The sequence below is a fragment of the Rhinolophus hipposideros genome, assembly GCF_964194185.1.
Source record: "Rhinolophus hipposideros genome assembly, chromosome: 2".
Classification (NCBI taxonomy): domain Eukaryota; kingdom Metazoa; phylum Chordata; class Mammalia; order Chiroptera; family Rhinolophidae; genus Rhinolophus; species Rhinolophus hipposideros.
In genome coordinates, this window is record NC_138048.1 from 67305755 (window position 1) to 67319869 (window position 14115).

Sequence of the window (14115 nt, forward strand, 5' to 3'; positions counted from 1 at the left end):
TTATACAAATCACAATTTACTTCATTTAGGTGGGCATTTTTTTCACTCCTTTATCTTATAAACATATTCATTCAGAAATCCATATAACTGCTCAGAATTTGAATCGCTTCCAAAGAACGATGACTATTCTGGATTGCTGGCTGAGATCTTGTTATAAGCCTGGTCATTTTTATAATATTTTTCCAGTAAAACGTCTTAGTCTTTTAGCCTGCGAAGCTGTTGGGTCTGTGTATGAAAAACAAATCAGCGTGCACATGTACAAATGTGACCGAGCTGGGCCTTGAAGACTAAGTGTGGCTCCCTCTCTCTCTCCTTTGTCGTTCAAGAACAGTTGCTACTTCCCTGCTCCCTTGTGTTAGCTGAGCTCATCTCCTCTCAGTCAGGATGTGCCCAGCACACTAGAATTGCATGAACTAATTACTAGTGTTTCTTAACCAACCTATTTTATAATTTCTCTTGTCAGTCTCTCGTTTTTTAAAAAAAATATATTATTATTACTGTTTGTCCTTGTGGGCCCAGAGTTTATGAAGTGTTTAATATGATTCTTAACTACCCTTTAACAAGACTGCTTTTCACAAGTATAGAACAAGAACTGGAAGTTTCTCTTTTCCTTCTCTTTTGAATCTTACTGTTCTATTGCAGTTATTAGCACTTAGAACTTACTATTTGAGGAGTCCCCCGTTGATGTAATAATGGGGTGATATCGTTATATATCTGGTACAGAATGATGATTTTTCTAAAATGGAGAGAAGACTGGCTTGTCTTGTGATGTTAAGAAAATAAAATCATACATTAAAATGCATATGTAACTGTTAGTGTTTTAAAGGTATAGAGCAAAATAATGTCACAGAGTAGATGTGAAATGAAATGGAATACCTTTACCTGTCCAGATCAGATGGTTTTTCTTTCCTATTCTCTCCAGCCTCTTTCTCTCTCTGTCTCTTCTCTCAAGATCTGGAGTTTCTTTTTCTTTCTTTCTTTTTTTTTTTTTTAACTAAACAGTTTGCATTTAACATAGGCTTGTAACACGCTAGTGGAAATCACTGCATTTGGGAGACAGTCCTGTAAAATGTTGTTCCCAGCAAAGGAATGCTTTACCTCCTTTAAAAGGCTGAGTCAAGCCCTTTGAACTCGGTACAATCTACCTTAGCTAAAAACATGAGACGATAGAGTCACTGATGGCTTTAAACAGAGGCACACCTGTCCGGGTCTGGAAAGGGTCACTCCAGGCCCGGGTGTGGTCTCAGTTTCAATATAATGTCAGTGGATGGTCAATTTTCAGTGTCATGTCCCCTTTGAGAGTACAAAAAAAAAACACCAACGAGCTTTTTTCCTATGTAAATACATGTATGTCTGTGTCTCCCCACCCCCCAAAAAAATACTTCCTGGTTCCCACTGCCCAGTTTTTAACCTTGTCCAGAGATGATGTGTCTCTTGTGTCAGATTCATGCAAAGCAAACCCAGAATGTGACTTACTAAACCAGAGTGCCAATTAATTAATTTAGATCTGGAGACATGGCTTGGGCCAGGAGCTAGGCCAACTGTCTGCACATTCCCTTCTGATAGGCAGAGCAACACAGGACATCAAATTACACATCAGAAGACATCCTGATGATTTTAGAAATAGAACAAAGGAGGTGGTGGATGTTATGATGCCACACCAGCCCAATCAATTTCTCTTCTCCATTTTAGGGATATTTGTGTCCACCCATCACCCTTGGAGTCCCCTCTCCCCTAGTGGCTATTCGTTCAATTCCAATATACAACGGGGAGAGGGCTCAGACAATTATAGTCTGTCTGTATCCCAAACAGATGTCAAACAAGTTAAATACAACCAAGGTTGTTACAGGTCTCAGTTACATTTCAATCATTTCCTTTTTAAAATGTATTCTTGTTAGGATCCGGGTACCTTTTGAAGATTTGAGGATCCGTATTAGTAATGACTATACAAACCATTTCTTTTGCAGGTGGCTATAAGTTGAATGTTTCTTTTACATGTCAAAGAGACAACTGAACCTGACTGTGAGTATGTCATGGGGCGGGGGCGGGGGTGGGTGGGAGGAGGGATTATCAGCAACCATGCATCAAAGTATAGATTCAATTATTTGCAGTAACGCAGGTCAACCATGGCAGAGATCACCTAAAGCAGTTGTTTGGATGCATGCATGATATTTTCCAAGGATGTTTGCCTCCTTGGGTTTGTATTAGATTATCATTTTATTGTGTTTGCATTCACTGAGCCAGACAATAGAGCCCAGAAACATACTGAGCTAAAAAGACTATAATATTCTCTACTTGGTGCTTCACCAGCAGGTAATATTCTTCTCTTTTTCTCTCCTACCTCTCCTCCCTCCTCCCTCCTTCCTTCTCTCCCTCTCTTAGTAAATTTCATTTAAAGCTAAGAATCTATAAATTGTTCTTCAGCACATCAGCTACCACAACAGAAGTCTCAATCTCTGTTGGCAAAACTCAAAATTTTCTCCTAAATTAAGCCAATGAAACAGTTTGCACAGTGATTTCTTTAAAAAGGCTTGTCTTATGCTCTTTTCCTAGGGAGGGACCAGGTGGAGGAATACGTGGAAACTTTTCTAACTACACAACAGAATGGCAACCATTGGGACTGTGTCTGAAGCAAAGGCAGAAGCTGACCCAGAGAAGCAGGCACCAAGCAGATTGTCAGAGCATAAAGCCAAAGAGGTGAGCCAAAGTTGGAGCATGGGCTAAGGTCAGAGCTGGCAGAGAGATGACAGGGTGATTTCTGAAGGCAGGGAGACAACTTGTCCAGCTGAGGAGGTCATCTTTCTAAGAGGGCTAAGATGATGTGAACAAAGTTAAACTGTGGTTCACAACAGCAAATAGGACGCATTGCATGAAAGCTGTGTAAGGGCAGTGACAGGTCCAGCAAAGCATCCCCGTGTGATCCAGGAAACAGCAGTCGCCGTCCCTGCACAGGACAGAGTGTATAGATGCTTGCTTTGGCTCCTTTTTCAACGAAGTCTCTTCAGTTGAGACATCATGAAAATCAGCACAAGATACTCCCAGGAATTGTCATTATTTTCCAGCCTCCTGACAAGTTAGATCTCCTTGGAACAAGTGAATAGGAAATAAGATGTAAGAGAGCCCAGATTCGCAAAAGCTTCACCTTGACTTGGCAGGACTCCTGAGTGGGATAATCTTCCAGGATTCTGATTTGTTCTGCGTTCCTTTGAAACTAAATGGAAACCTCCAACAGACCCTTCTCTCTCCTTCCAAAATAAGTTGAAGTTTGCCAAGAGTTTAATTTAAATTTTGGACAAAATGGCATCACTTAATGTTCTTTAGTAGTACATGCTGATTAAGTATATGCTCAGTAGCAGACTTGCATCTATAGAACACCAGTGAAAAACATCTTCTGAGGACGAACACACATTCTACAAGAAACAGTTTCCTCTAAATGATGCTATAGTTCTTATTTTGTGGACACTCAGAAAAGTTCAATGTTTCCCCACCAAAACCTCACAGTAAGTCAAGGGCCATGCTTCCCATGATTACAACAGTGAGGGTCTACTAACCAAGCAACACTAAGAGATCTAAGTCATGAAATTTCCCCACCAACTGTTATATCAAAATTGTTTTCAGTTTTTCATTTAACTGCATGAAAAGAAAAGCTAATACAACAAATCACATTAACAAGATACTCCCGGGAGTAGTCATTATCTTTCAGCCTCCCAAAGACTCAGGTTTCCTTGGAACAAGTGAGTAAGAAATAAGATGTAAGAGAGCCCAGATTCACAAAAGCTTCACCTTGACTTGGCAGATGTTTAATACGGCTACATTGGAACTACAACTTTTTAGGTATCTCTGAAACTCTCAACCAGTAGCACAGTTTTAGAAAAAAGAGCCTTTCTTTTATCTTTTTCCTTTTGTGTATCTGATGATTACAAATACAACTTTGAATTCACAGCTGGCAGCTCCCATTTCTTTGAAGGAATTGGGCAGTTGCTTTGCTGACCGACAGTTTTCAATAAAAGCAACTGCCTATCTATAAATTGATAAATAAGTCAGGCAACAAGCAACAAATCGATCATTTTTGTTGAGCAAAACGATATACCAAGTGCAGTAGTGGACACAGAAGCATAAGGTGGTCTTTGCTGGGTTTTGTCTATTTGTCCCTCCTACCCACAGATCTATTCTCCACCTTTTTCTGCCATGCTTTGTTCCTGGGGAGGTTGACCTCTACAGACTTCATCCCTGGGATGCCTTAACCGCTGGTTTATAGTTGGGTTTGGCCAGTGGAAGTCACCAGCAAGACGTCAAAGGGCTGTCTGAGCAGAAGTCAGACAGCCTTCAAGGGTACTTACCTTCAAGCTCCCTCCTTGCCTGGCCTGGGGTCTAGGCAGTGCTTGTGATCCTTTAGGCTACAGTTGCTGTCCAGCCTCCACTTCTCTATGTGAGGCTCAAACTCTCTCCAGGACTTCACAACAAGCACAAGCCCCTTCTCTTTCAGACCCAGGGCTGTTAATGATTTCCAACTGTTGCTACTCTCTGGTGTGTTTGTGTGTGTGGGGGGAGGGGGTGGCGGGGGGGTGTCTCATGATTCCTTCTTAACTCCCAAATTTCTGTGAAAGGCCCTTCATTAAATTATTTTAATCAAACCCCTTTGAGTATGCCATTTGTCTTCTGCCATGACCCTGAATGGTATGTGATCTCTGCCCCTAGAGCTTTTACAATTCATATTGGAGAACAAATGACATGAAACTAGAGCTGATGCCTTTACAGGGGATGGAAATGGAATGTTCCATGTCTTCATCCTGGTAATGGTCACCTACACGTAGGAGCTGTGCACATTACTATACACAGGTAATCAGTCCAACTGATTGATGTCATACGATTGATGTCATATATGATGTCATGAAACCCAAGTGTCAGGTGAACACTAAGGATACTAGGCCTGTTAGTGTTGAGAGAAGAAGACAATCGCATCTGGCGATAATACAGTAGAAGGTTTTAGAGAAGCAGAGATTGGAGCTGGCATTAAAGATAGGTAGCACTTGGACTAGCAGAAAAAGAGAAGAGATCATTGCCGAGGGGAGGCAACTAGTGTGTCCAGAGGAGTACAGGTAGGAAAGAACCTAGGAGCCAATAAACAGACAAGATTAGACACCGCAGATATTTCTTTGGCCTCCATCAAAAGAACTTTATTTTTATATTTTTCACTTTAATTAGGTGCCTATCCTCAACCATTCAAAGCTAAACTGATCACTATGTCACCATTCAGGTCAATTAGTCTTAAAAAAAAAAAAATCTTTAATCATTTAACCTGTCCTTTTCATATGATATCAAATAAAACAAAAAAATCTCTAATATCCGGAACAAACCTTAGAATTTCCATGGCATGACATCATCTCAGATAATCTCCCAGAGTTGAGACTTCGTATTTTTTTCTATGAGCCTTAGACAATCATTTATTTTCTACTTAATCAGTTTAGTCCTTGGAGCCTGCACTTCACTAGGAAAAGGTTTGGGAGAAGGAGAGGTATTCACTCAAAACATCCTGCTTGGTTCATTGAACCAATCAAACAGTTTTCCCGAAAATAAGACCTAGCTGGATAATCAAATCTAATGCGTATTTTGGAGCAAAAATTAATATAAGACCCAGTATTATATTACATTGTTATGTTATGTTATGTTATGTTATGTTATGTTATGTTATGTTAGACCCAGTCTTATAGGAAAATAAGACCGGGTCTTATATTAATTTTTGCTCCAAAAGATGCCTTAGAGCTGATTGTCCAGCTAGGTCTTATTTTCGGGGAAACACGGTGTCGGAAAAGATAGGAGCCTTCATTCTTGCTGATGCTTTCCAATGTTTGTTTTAGGCAAGTCATACTTGAAGAGGGTCTCTGGTATATGGGTGTTACCATTGTCTCTTTGTTCATTGTTCATTTCAAACGTTGTTTAGAACACTCCTGCATACAGAAACAACCTATCCAGCTCTACACATGGCTTCTAGGAGAGTTTATCATATCCTTTGTGGATAATTATTTTTTAATAATGGAACTTAGATAATGACAGGAAGACTGAGCATGTGAAATATAGTAGTGACTAATGGAACTGAACTTAAAGTTTAGGTTATTGGTTGAATTAAGTTAAAGTTATAGAAGAGAAAAGTTGCTGACAGTCAGGAAAAAAACTCTGTAAAATCAGGCACTTGTCGCAAACATTTTAAAATGTAATACACTTGGCACCCAGAGAGGTGCAGGGGAATCTAGCTATTTTGGGCTATTCTGAACAAGGACAGCTGTATGTTCTGAAACATATGGCTCAACATTTATAAGGAGGGGATGGGGTGCGGCGGGGAGAAAAACAGGAAACCACTGAATATCATATTTGAGTTGGCCATTTGAGATTCCTTAAAAGCCCTTACACGCAAAAATGATTCCCTAACAACCAACATATCAAGTATCAGTCATTGGGGAACGTTCTGTTAACTGATATTTGGACTGGAATATGTCAAGATGCGGTTCTTTCTACACAGCAGGCAAATTCAGTTCAGTCCATCCTCCCTATCTCACTTCTCATGCACGTGCAAGGGGTAAATTGCTCTCCGTGTAGAATATGGGTTCTCTCAAGGCAGCAAGGAGCCTGTGGACTTACTTTTCTGATTTTCTCATTGTTTCCAGGGGCAAAGAGGCTCTCAGGAACCTCTACACAATAACTTGTACTGATTTCAAAGGGAAAATTTGACTTTTCCCCTTTTTCATTAATAAGTATTCATTGCTAAATCTGTTAGCAAGGACTTAATGAACTCCTACCATGATCTCAGCACTGTGCTAGGGGCTTTGGAAGAAAATAAAACATGATCCTTGACCCCAAATAGCTTACAAAATAGTTTGCTGGAACAAGACCAAGGCACATGCAAAGATAAAGAAATCTAGAGATAAAGCTCAGAAATTTCCCTAAATAGAACCAGTTTTCCCAACCCTCCAATATCTACCTATTTTTATTAAGAATTTCCCCACTTACCTGGGAGCAGTTAGATTTTGGAGCTTTGTGGAAGTATTTCCTTTTACATTCCTACCATCCTAACATACAATTGTTGGATGCCAGCCGATTTCATATCCTCCTTCCTCCCACTCTTATCACTCCTTAATGCATGATTTACCCTCCCCTGGAGCTTTCACCATCTGGATCAGACTTTCTGCCTCCCTGGACCTAATTATTTCACTGATTCTCTAGAGCGATCTCTTCCCTTTTGACTATGACTCAACCGTTTATTAGTGAACAAGTATTTCTTTGCTCATCCAATGTTCTCGGCTCTATTTTCCTTTCCTGTATTCTACTAATGCACATTGGCAAGTAAATGCAAAAGTATGTTATATTGTTACTCACCCCAACACACACATACACACACACACACACACACACACACGCACACACAAAGTAAACTCTTCACCTCACTGCAATCATCGTGTAAGTAATACCAGTACCAGGGATCAAGGCTTGAAATGCCCCTAGCCCAATGAAAGTGAAATACTGTTAAATTTCACAAGGTAAATAAGGAGAAGGAAAGGAACATAAATGAATAACAAGACAATTTAATAATGAAGGAAGCCAAAGTAGAAGAGAGGTGTGAATATAAAATGCCAGATATTAAACAAGAGAAAATAAGGATAACATAACAAGGAGGAGAACCACAGTATCTTAAAAGGGAGGAAGTTGAGATGCATTTTCAGGATTTCTAGTTAGTAAACGTGGGACCCAACAAAGGAGAGGGTATCAGGAATCCTTCATTTTAAGTCAGCTATGACCTGGTACATTCTGTGGCAAATCACTTTATCTATTGTGTCTTGGTTTCAATATCTATAAAACTATATATAATAAATCTAAACCATGGTCCATGTAAGTCTAAGAAGTACCTAATTTAAGATTACCCAGGGTAATCTTACGCTTCAGTTTAATCGAATGCTTCAGGTTATTTCTGCTGTGGTTGATATGGTTAGAAAATATCAGAAAAAAAAATGTCTGGAAGGATGCAGTTATTGTGGAAGCTGAGGAGGAGCTGTGGGGACATGGAAGAGTCTTTGCTTCTTTGACTCACAGACATCAAAGAAATATTCCCAAAGGGACATCATCAGGAGATTCTGACGGACAAAATTCATTCTCAGAGATCATGACATTTCCACAACCACTCCCCATTACCTGGGAGTGGTTAGGTTTGGGTGCTGTTTGGAAGTATTTCCTTTTACATTCCTTCCATTAGAGCAGGTTCACACTGAAAAGAAACTTTCTGGCAAGGCTGTGTATGGACTGTGATGGAGGAATAATGATTGTTAATTAAGAGGAGGGCCCAGTAACAAGAACTCACAAGTCCCTTGTTACCACAAACTTGCCTGACTACTTGCCTTGGCAGTGCCTTTAGACCCTTGAGCCAGTTTGGCCTGTCAGACCTCAGAGAGTCACTCTAATTGCTACAAAACAGTATGAGAAATTCTCCTGGAACAAACTGGCTACTATTTCCTAGAGAGAGTTGCAACATGGGGAATCATCACTCAAAAATTGATAAAATGTTTTTCAGCAATTCATCTAAAACACTTCCACAGACAAATGTGTCCACATTTTCATAGGTGGATATAACTAGAAGAGTACTTCATTGGAGGATATCACAAGAAGAAAGTTCATTGGTACAGAACTTTACAGTTGCATGTGACCCACGTATACTCTCTCACTTCCTCTTTCCCTGCCACCCTTCTCACCTCAGCATTCCTGTGAGGTGATCATTACTATCCCCAGTTTACACATGAGAAATCTGCAGCCCATGTAAACTTGTTCATTTGGCTCCATATCATGAAGCTCTTAATAAACCCAGCCAGGACTTAATCTCAGATTTTCTGACTCAAAGTCCATTGCTACTTCTTCTATCTTACTACTGCCTCAAAAGATAAAATGTGTCAATTCAGAAAATATGAGTTAAGAAAAAAATTAAAAGTAAAATAATGGGTGTTTGGTGCTTGCATAGAATCCCTGATCTGTGATATTAAGATAAAGCTGACTGGGATATCACCAAAATGGTGGAGTAGGAAACTCCAGGTTTCATACCCCGACAAAGATCAACAATTCTGTCCCTGAACAAAAATAGCTCTGGGACAGCTCAGGAGTCCACTCAAGAAACTTCAGCAAAATAGTAGGGGTGAAGGGAGAACAAAACTGAGAAAAATTGCACAAAAAGGGAATTCGGGCAGCTTCATTTTGCCTGCCTCATCCAATCCCCCAGGTCAGCATTGCTCAGTGCCAGGAGGGAACTGCTTGGCTGGAAAGAGCTCTCCTCACCAGGAAAAGATGAGCGTGGTGAGTGACCAGCTTCCTCAGCTTTGCAGGGCACTGCATAAGGAACCCAATTTAGTTTCACCACACCCCAAGACTGGCAAAACTGAGATGTATAAGGACAGCTTGGAAAAAGGAAGAAGGGCAGGGGCTACTAATATCAGTCACAGGATGAGATAGCAAGGAAGATAATAAAATTCTCCAATCAAAAAGTATAGAGTAAATTAAAATTTAAAAAAAATAAAATGAAGACCCAACTGTATGCTGCCTACAGGAGATTCATTTCAAGTTTACGAACACATAGAGGCTCAAGTGAAAGAATGGAAAAAACATATTCCATGCAAATGGAAATGCAAAGAGAGGAAGGGTAGTTATGTTTATATCAGACAAAATAGACTTGAAATCGAGAACTGTAACGAGTGACAGGGAAGGTCATTCAAGGGTCAATTCTTCAAGAGGATATAAGAATTATAAATATATATATATATATATACCCAACATAAGAACCCCTAAATATATTAAACAAATACTAACAGATCTGAAGGAATAATTAGAAACAATGCAATAATAGTAAGGGTCTTCAATTTTCATTTCATTTTCATTTCATTTTCATCAATGAATAGATCATCCAGACAGAAAATCAATAAGAAAACATTGGACTTGAACTAAACCTTATACCAAATAGTTTTAACAGTCACGTACAAAACATTTTCTCCAACTGCAGCAGAATACACATTTTCTCAAGCACACATAGAACATTCTACAGGATAGATCATACTATGGGTCACAAGTTTTAGTAAATGTAAAAAGAATGAAATTATACTAAGTCTCTTTTCTGACAATGGTGCGAAACTAGGAATCAATAACAGTAGAAAAACTGGAAACTTTAAAAATATGTGGAAATTAAACAACACACTCCTAAAACACCATTGGGTCAAAGAGGAAATAAAAAATATCTTGAAACAAATTAAAAGGGAAGCACAACATACCAAAACTTATGAAATGCAGCAAAAGCAATTTTAAGAGGAAAGTTTATATCAAAAAGCAAACAAACCTACATTTTTAAAAAAGGACAACCTAACTTTACACCTCAAGGAACTAGGAAAAGAAGAATAAACCAAGCTCAAAGTGAGCAGAAGGAAGGAGATAAGATCAGAAGAGAAATGAATGAAATAGAGAATAAAAAAACAGTAGAAAAGATTTTTTTAAACTAAGCTATTTTAAAAAATATAAACAACATAGACAAAACTTTAGCTAGACTAACCAAGGAAAAAAAGAGAAGATTCAAATAAATAAAATTATAAATGAAATAGAAGCCATTATAACTGATACCATAGGAATACAAGGGTCATAAGAGACTACAGCTGACCCTTAAACAACACAGGTTTGAACTGTATAAATGAACTTATAGGCTGATTTTTTTTTCAATTGACCACAATTCAATTGACCCACACAGTTCAAACCCACATTATTCAAGGGCCCACTCCAAGGTTGGAAATTTACATATGTGGAGGGCCAACTATAGTTATACAAAGATTTTAAATTACACGGGAGGTTGGCACCCCTAACCCTGCATTGTCCAAGTGCCGACAGTAGCAGGAACAACAATGGCCCAACAAATCAAACAACCCAAAAGAACTGGATAAATTTATAGAAACATACAACTTACCAAGACTGAATCACGAAGAAATAGAAAATCTAAATAGACCAATAACAAGTAAGGAGACTGAATCAGTAATCAAAAACCTCCCAACAAAGAAAACCCCAGCTTCATGGGTGAATTCTACCAAACATTTAAAGAAGAATTAATGCTGATCTTTTCCAAACTCTTCCAAAAATTGAAAAAGAGGGAATACTCCCAAACTCATTTTATGAGGCCAGTATTACTCTGATACAAAGCCAGGTAAAAATACTACAAGAAAAGAAAATTACAGGCCACTCTCCCTGATAAATATAGATGCAAAAATCCTCAACAAAATACTAGCAAACTGTATTCAACAGCACATTTAAAGGATCATACACCATGGTCAAGAGGGATTTATCCCTGGGATGTAAGGATGCTTCAACATATTCAAATCAGTCAATGTGGTACACCACATTAACAGAGTGAAAGATAAAAATCATATGATGATCTCAATAGATGCAGAAAAAGCATTTGACAAAATTCATCATTGTTTAATGGAAAAAAAACAAAACAAAAAAAAAAAACTCAACTAACTGGGTACATAAAGAACACACTTCAAAATAATAAAGGCCACAAATGACAAACCCACAGCTAACATTATAGTCAACAATAAAAGGCTGAAAGTTTTCCTTCTAAGATAAGAAGACAAGGGTACTCACTATCACTACTTCTATTCGACATAGTACTGGAATCCTAGCCAAAGCAATTAGGTAAGAAAAAGAAATAAAAGACATTCAAATCAGAAAGGAAGACGTAAAACTGTCACTGCTGATGACTTCATCCTATATGTAAAAAATCCTAAAGACTCCACCTCTAAACTATTAGGATACAGAAATTCAACAATTTCAGGATACGAAATCAACATACAAAAATCAGTTGCATCTCTATACATTAACAATGAACTCTCTGAAAAGAAATAAAGAAAACAATCCCATTTCTAATCACATCAAAAAAAAATAAAATACTTAAGAATAAATTTAACCAAAAAAGAAAAAGACCTATAAACCAAAAACCATAAGACATTGATGAAAGAAATTGCAGAAGACACAAATAAATGGAAATATATCTTCATACTAATGAAGACCTAACATTGTTACAATGTCCATACTACCAAAAGCCATCTATAGATTCAATACAATCCCTATCAAAATTACAAAGGCATTTTCACAGAAATCTGAAAAAGAACCCTAAACTTGTATGGAACAACAAAAGACCCTAAATATCTAAAACAGTCTTGAGAAAGAAAGCTGGGGACATCACACTTCCTGATTTAAAACTAAACTACAAAGCAATAATAATCTAAACAGTATGGTACTGGCATAAAAACAGACATTCAGACGAATGGAACAGAATCAAGAGCCCAGATATAAACTGACACATATATGGTAAACTAATATTTGCAAGGAAGCCAAGAATACTCAATGGATAAAGGATAGTTTTTTCAATTAAGTATTGGGAATATTGGATAGCTATATGCAAAAGAAATTGAACCCCAATCTTACACCACTCACAATAATTAACTCAAAAGATTAAGGACTTAAATGTAAGACCTGAAACTCCAAAACTCCTAGAAGAAAACATAGGGAATAAGCTTTTTGACTAGGTCTTGGCAATAATTTTTATGAATATAACACCCAAAACACAAGCAATTAAAGGAAAAATCAACAAGCAAAAAAAGTCAAGCTTAAAAGCATCTGCTCAGCAAACAATGTCATTAACAAAACGAAAAGTCAATCTACAGAATGGGAAAAAATATTTGCAGAGCCTATTTACAATAAAGGATTAATATCCAAAATATACAAGGAACTCAAACCAATAGAAAAAAAAGAAGAAAACAAAAACAAAAAACACAAAACAAAAACACAGAATTTGATTTTAAAAATGGGCAAAGGACCTGAGTAAACATGTTTACAAAGAGGACACACAGATGGCCAACAGATACATGGAAAGGCACTCAACATCATAAATCATGAGGGAAATGCATATCAAGACCATAATGAGATATCACCTCACACCTGTTAGAATGGCTATTATCAAAAAGACAAGAGATAACAAATGCTGGTGAAGAGAAGAGGGAATATTTGTGCACTATTGGTAGGAATGCAATTGGTTAGCCACTGTGGAAAACAGTATGGAGGTTCCTCAAAAAATTAAAAATATTACTACCATATGTCCAGTAATCCCACTTCTGGGCATATATCCAAATTAAATGATATCACTATCTGAAAGAGATATCTTTACTCCCATGTTCATTGCAGCATGATTCACAATCACCAAGACATGGCAACAACCTAAGTGTCCATTGATAGATGAATGGATAAAGAAAATGTGGTGTATATAAATATATATAATGGAATATTATTCTGAGAGAGAGAGAGAGAGAGAAAGAGAGAGAGAGAGAGAGAGAGAAGAGAGAAAACAGAAAATCCTGCCACTTGTGACAACATGCATCGACCTTGAGGGCATTATGCTAAGTGCATTAAATCAGACAGGAAAAGACAAATACTGTATAATCTCACTTCTATGTGGAATCTAAAAAAGCCAAACTCACAGAAGCAAAGAATAAAAAGATGGTTGCCAGGGGCTGGGGAACAGGGGAATGAGGAGATGTTGGTCAAAGTATACTTACAATTACAAAAGGAATAAGTTCCGAGGAACTAATTTACAGTATGGTGACTTTCATTAACAATACTGTATTGTATACTTGAAAGCTGCTCTAAGAGTAGATTTTAATTGTTCTCATCATAACAACAGCCACTAAATGGTAATTATGTGAAGACAAGGTTGTGTTAAGTAACCCTATTGTGATAAGTATTTCACAATATATACGTGTATCAAAACATCTCATTGAGCACCTTAAACTTACACAATGTTTTATCAATTATTTGTCAATAAAAATGGGGGGAAGGGAATAAGTTAGCTGATTTCCTCAAATAATAATGAGTACAGGATTCTAGACATGTGCTTGGTATCCTGAAAGGATTGGTTAATTCCACTAAAAAGTCTCCTGAACAAGTAATACATAAACATTTTTAGTCACTTTGAGCTCATTAGTTGAACTAAACTCTAGTCACACTAGCCAATGGATAAAAATATCATCAAAATTAATTGGGTGAGTAATATATAAC

The 14115-nt window shown here is 37.7% G+C and overlaps 1 long non-coding RNA gene across 5 annotated transcripts in view; it reads right to left on the minus strand.

The window, feature by feature from the left end:
- LOC308488816 overlaps positions 1-4468 on the minus strand; it is a 375646-nt gene extending 371178 nt beyond the window's left edge. For 2 of the 5 annotated variants that reach the window (XR_013991972.1, XR_013991973.1), the window contains exon 1: positions 4341-4457. This is a non-coding gene — a long non-coding RNA (uncharacterized lncRNA). Of the gene's footprint in view, positions 1-4340 lie in introns of all 5 variants that reach the window. The other 3 variants (XR_013991971.1, XR_013991974.1, XR_013991975.1) reach the window with 3 other exon arrangements.
- Between the last annotated feature and the right edge of the window lie 9647 nt (positions 4469-14115).